This window comes from Eptatretus burgeri, chromosome 11 (assembly GCF_056783735.1).
Source record: "Eptatretus burgeri isolate ZD-2024b chromosome 11, Ebu_testis_v1, whole genome shotgun sequence".
Lineage (NCBI taxonomy): Eukaryota > Metazoa > Chordata > Myxini > Myxiniformes > Myxinidae > Eptatretus > Eptatretus burgeri.
Window position 1 is genome coordinate 47136935 of NC_140971.1, and position 6327 is coordinate 47143261.

The 6327-nt window shown below is 43.4% G+C and overlaps 1 pseudogene; it reads right to left on the reverse strand.

The window, feature by feature from the left end:
• Positions 1 to 729: 729 nt before the first annotated feature.
• Positions 730 to 870, reverse strand: LOC147017002 (signal recognition particle RNA; annotated as a pseudogene).
• Positions 871 to 6327: the final 5457 nt, after the last annotated feature.

The following is a 6327-nucleotide window of genomic DNA, read 5'->3' on the forward strand; positions in this document are numbered from 1 at the left end:
CATGAGCAAAATCACTGTGAATAATGACCCATTTCAGCACGATATTATGATTCACCATCCCAATTCAGTCCAACCCAAATTCCATATGGGGATTTTATTCTTTTTAACTGCAACATTATCGCATAAATTAAGTTTTATAAAGGCACCTTTTGTGTGAAAACTTTTCAGTAATGTTAACGATAACTACAGATTTTTAACCCAAGGCAGGGGAACGACAAATTTCCCTGCTGCATGCCTGCACACCTACCCATGAAATACCATTTCACGCTTCAATTCCCCAACCTTGATCGTTTTTGACAGTTTGTCGAGTGTTGAACACATGATACAATGAAAAAAAAAAGGTGTAACTAAAGGAAATTAAATTTTAGAATCTTTCTCCTTTAAGCACATGTAAAGCATTACACCATTACATTGAGGTTATTTCAAAACTGTGTGCTTTGGAAGGTGTGCCGAAATTTCATGTATTCTTCAACATGAAAACTTTTTACAAACTTTGACATATACAGCGTAGTCATGTATCGATTTAGTAAACTGTGATTGGTTGTCATGCAAACATTTAGAGTGCCACACTTTCAAGAGAACTGTTGTTGTTGTTGTTCGTCTTTCGGCTGCCCCCGTTAGGGGTCGCCACAGCGGATCATCCGTTATGATCCGCATACTGATTTGGCATAGGTTTTACGCCGGATGCCCTTCCTGACGCAACCCTGGTCGCCTCTTACGACACAGGGATAAGGATTGGGTTTCGCCATGATTCCGGGCTGCTCTACACCCTCTCATAGCGCGGCCCAGTGCAGAGCTCCCGTCTTCAAGCGATCCTCCAACCCAAGCCTCCGAGTAGCCGGATTACAGGCGCACGCCACTACGCCCGGTACTTTCAAGAGAACTCTAAAAGTAAATAAGATGATTTCATATGTTGTCGTGTGCGGAATGTGTAGTGAATACAAATGGCTTTTGGGAGGGAAATATCACATGGCAAGTTAATAGAAATCAAAAAGTTAGCTCGTGAGGACTACCTCACAGATTGCAGCATGACTTCAGGTTTTGAGCAAGAATTGTATGCAACACTTTGATGAGGATATGCCAAACTGGTGCCGTCGGAGGACACGTCAAACTGGTGCCATCAGAGGACACGTGAAACTGGTACTGTTTATAATAGAAGTGGTCGAGGAAGAAAGCCCAAACTCTCCAAAAGTAATGCTAAGTACCTCAGGGTATGTTCTCCGTGCGATAGATGATGATCGAGCTGAGATCTTGCAAATGACAGCTGAAAGTATGGGTGTTAATGTTTCTTAAAGCATAGTAAGATACACATTCGTGCAAGGTGGTCTCATTGGATGTGTAGCTGCCCAAAAACATTTGCTGCATTTGCCTTTCATTTTTCCTGTCCTTATCAAAAGTTTTTGGAAAAAAAGCCAATCCAAGAAGGACCATAAAAGTCTTTGCGTTCTGGCTTCTCTAATAACTGCCAAAGAGATGCCCACTTTCATCAACACATGGTCAGAAGAGCCTGGAGGAGATGAAGAGGAACAGGGCAAGTTTAAGGAAGAGTTTGACATGACATGGTCCAGTTAAGTAATGAATTGACGTCATTTTGGGAGATGTGTGTGGGAAAAGAAACTGACTGAGTTGAGTGGCAGTTCATGGTAGTCATCCATGGTGATTTACCCTTAAGAATATTTTAAAGTCTTGAATGGATATAAAGGGAAAAAGGGGATATTGTAACTCCACACTTGACTGCTGCTACAAAACTTAGCAACACACCTTGGTAACCAGCAATGCATATTACATCAGAAACGTTCAAACATGTTCACTTTATGCTGAGAAATTTCTGTTTCAGTTGAACTTGCTGTTGCCATCACAACATAGAATCAATATGGAACAAAGCAATGAAAAGTTTCTGAGACTATCTCAACAAAGCACACCATCAATAAAAACATTAATTTATGGGGGCATAAAGGCCAAGTAATCCTGACCTCACTGTGAAAACCATCACACCGGTCATTAACAGGTCAGGTGATGCATCATTGAGTACGCAGTGCTTGTGAGGATGAGTTAGGCTTAGTGTGAGTGTGCCACCCGCTGTTTTGTGCTGGTGTACAGTGACCTGCAAAGGTATTCACCCTGCTGCAAAGTTTTCACAGTTTGATGCCACCTGAGCTGAATCATGATGCTTTCAAATCAAACTTAATATATGAAGTCTTCACGAACTACTCCAAAGTGATGAAACAAAAAAAATTAGATAAAATGTGACCAAGTTTGAACAACAGTGAAAATCAGATGACTCTCAGTCATATTGTTACCAATCTGGCCTGGTGTTGGCGCAGTGGTTAGGGCAGCGGCTTGGGATCCAAAGGTCCTGAGTTCAAGCCCTGTTGGGCCACTGAATTAATACACCAGGGGGTTGACTCAGCCTGTCATCCTTCCGAGGTCGGCAAAGTGAGTACCAGTGTACTGGGCCGGTGTATACCCCGGTTAAAATAGGTGTACCATATCCCTGTGTCGTAAGAGACGACCAGGGTTGCGTCAGGAAGGGCATCCGGCATAAAACATGTGCCAAATCACTATGCGGATCATACGGATGATCCGCTGTGGCGACCCCTAACGGGAGCAGCTGTAAGAAGAAGAAGAAGATTGCTACCAATCTGGAACCCATCGCACACAACAGCCAGAGCCCCCGTAGCTCAGTTATATCGGTAAGTGTGTGTTTCTAGTTAGAATCCATCCCCTGTATCTAATGGGAATTAAGTGTACGTGCGCTGCGCAGTTATTGAATAGATAGGATTTTTACATCACCTTCACCGCCAACAGCACCTTCGCTCCATCCTGACGCCATAACGCTCGTGGTGGGTAAAGTTCAAAAGGGTCTCTCTTTCTCTCTCTCTCTCTCTCTCTCTCTCTCTCTCTCTCTCTCTCTCTCTCTCTCTCTCTCTCTCTCTCTCTCTCTCTCTCTCTCTCTCTCTCTCTCTCTCTCTCTCTCTCTCTCTCTCTCTCTCTCTCTCTCTCTCTCTCTCTCTCTCTCTCTCTGTCTCTCTGTCTCTCTCTCTCTCTCTCTCTCTCTCTCTCTGTCTCTCTGTCTCTCTGTCTCTCTGTCTCTCTGTCTCTCTGTCTCTCTGTCTCTCTGTCTCTCTGTCTCTCTGTCTCTCTGTCTCTCTGTCTCTCTGTCTCTCTGTCTCTCTGTCTCTCTGTCTCTCTGTCTCTCTGTCTCTCTGTCTCTCTGTCTCTCTGTCTCTCTGTCTCTCTCTGTCTCTCTGTCTCTCTGTCTCTCTCTCTCTCTCTCCACAGACCACGCAGGACAATATTCCTCTCCCTGTTTGAGGGGCGGTTCACCGTGATGCCTCGACATCCCCCAACCAATCACGGGGACGACCGATTTCCCCAGTGAATGAGGTGTACGGAGGGGTGAGACACGTCCCCCCCCCACCCCCGACGCCAGAGAGGAAAGAAATAGACAGGACGGCATGGTTAGTTGATTCTTCTGGTCTCGTCCTGTCACTGGTGTCTGCTCTCATCTCGTCGCTGGCTCTGGTCTCGTCCCGTTCGAGCTCCGTCGAGGGTGTGAATTCCTCGGTAGCTCGCCATGTGGGCCTCGAGGTATTTTGAAGTTTGGCAAATAACCCTGTGCCCACACGGTTGATTTATTGACGATTCACGGTCCTGTAAGGAACCCGTAGCTACGGAGTTATCGGAAAGGTACGATCTAGATTCCGGGTGTTCGGTGGAGCCGACTCTACTGCGCCAACTAGTGGTCGTACTCGCAGCCGATACCCGGCCCACAACAATATCAGTATTCAAATCTCTTTGCCTAATTAACCCTAAATCACCTCAGGAGAAAATTATTTGTTTGAAAGGTTACAATAAAAGTGCAATAGGTTTCACCTGTATGTAATCAGTGGTTTTTTTCCCATGTAAAAACTTCAGAAAGTAAGCCCTCCCATGTATCTAAAGACTTTTAAGGTGTAACTCACTTCATCAACCAACAAGGCAAACATGAAGACTGAGGAGCTTTCCAAATAAAGCAGACATAAAGCAGTGGAGAAGCAGCGTTTAAGAGAGGGTTAAATGAAGATTTCTAATTCACTCATTATCCCTTTGAGTACGGTGAAATCCATCATGAAGAAGTGGAAGACGTATCATACCACCCAGACTCTATCCAGATCAGGTTGCACATACAAACTCAGCAGGCGAACAAGCAGGAAACTGGTTCGGGATATCACTCTAAATCCAGAAATGACTTTGAAAGATCTGCAAGGCTCATTGTCTGAGATGGGGGTCAGTGTTCATCCATCAACAATATCCCGTTCCCTTCACAAAGCTGGCCTCAACACATCTAAAAGCTCGTATGGAGTTTGCAAAAAAGCATCTTAACAATACTGCAGGCATGTGGGGAAAAGTTTTGTGGTCAGACAAGACAAAAATTGAACTTTTGGTGTAAATTCAAAGCGTTATGTCTGGTGTAAGCCTAACACTGCACATCACCCAGTCAACACCATCCTGACTGTCAAACATGGTGGTGGCAGCATCATGTTATGGGGCTAATTATAATCATCAGGATCTGGCAAGCTTGTCAGGATAGAAGAAACAATGGAGGGCAAAAAGTACAAGAGAATCCTTAATGAAAACCTCCTTGAGTCATCTTTGTATATGAAACTGTGTCGGAGATTCACATTTCATTAGGACAATGATCCGAAGCACAAATCTAAAGCCACACTGGAGTGGCTGAATAAGAAGAAAATAATTGTTCTTGAGTGGCCCAGTCAAAGTCCTGACTTGAATCCAATTGAACATTCATGGAGAGACTTGAAGATCGCGGTCCATCGATGTTCCCCATCAAACTTGGCAGAACTAGAACAATTTTCACATGAAGAATGGGGAAAGATTTCACCATCTCACTGTGCAAATCTGGTAGATACCCAAAAAGACTCATCACAATCATTGTTGCCAAAGGTGCTTCCACCAAGTACTGACCTAAGGGGCTGAATACTTTTGCAGCCAGTGAACTTTGATTTGTACATGCTTTTTGCAGGTATTCCTGACATATGTAACAGTGACATATATTCCCTTCAACTATAACAGTGTTTTGTTTTATGCTTTCAGTTATGAGTTTAAAAAAAGTTCATTTGGAAAAATTGTTTCTACATAATTTGCAATTCATCTAAACATGGCATTATTGGAAGGGGGTGAATACTTTTGCAGGCAACCGTGTGTTCAAGATCCCACAGTCTGGTCGAAACAGGCAGGCCATTGCGTGATTGAATCAATAGAATCGGAAACCCACGAAAAACTGGTGCCATATGCAGTGCCAGCAAGTCGCCGCCCCGTGTAGCAAATCATTTTTCAGAGGGGGGCATTTAGTCGGCTGTCCCATTGACTTGTACTCACATGTAGATGTTAAAGATGTGGCGAATGTTACTCAGTGGATGTTAATATTGTCGATATTTCTCCCACCAGATTTGGTGGCATAATGGTTGGAGCATCCACTCTGAGCCTGGGAGGTCGGTGGTTCCACCTCTAATCGAATCATACCAAAAACTTTTAAAATGGTACGTGCTGCTTCCTTGCTTGATGCTCACCATATAAAGGATAGAGCATGGAAAAAGCCCTTGTAAGATGGTATTCAGATTCCTCCTTGATTGCTCTGCTGAGTCTGGAGAAAAAAGCGTTCATAAAGATGACGTTGCTGGTACCCAGAGTGCTCTTGAAAGTGATGTCACTTCTCCAAATCTCAGCGGCTGTGTTTTTGTGTGAAGGCAAATCTGTTGTCTCATGGATCTGTTGTCTGTCTGCATGTGTGTGTGTGTGATTTGTGTCGCAGCTCCTGCATGAGCATTAGAAGCTGTTAAAAAAAAGATCTCAACAAGTTTTTGTTTTTTTGAAACAAAGTGTTACATGTTTTCTGCTGGTTGTTTGGTAAAATTATAAGTGGAGAAAGTTGTTACTTGGGACCCTTGTAGTGGTGGTCCAAAAATAGTGAGCCTTTATGGTGAATGGTGAGTGAGATCAGATCAAACAGATTATTCATTATCATGGTCAATAACAACATAACACTGGTTCATAATGGTGGAATGATATAAGAAATAAAAATTAAATAAAAATTATGGAATGATAGAAACAGAATACTGCAGCACGGATACAAATTGTTGATTCTAATGTTAATTGTTTGAGCAGTGGATTTACAGGTCATGATGATCTAATGATGAGGTCAAGGGACTGCACATCATGGAAAACTGTTGGTCAAAATGTAACTGAAAGCAGCTGTACTGTATCAAGGAATTGAATTCTAATTCGTGGATTAGTCTGCCTGCTCAGTCTGGTCTGGTCAATATTATG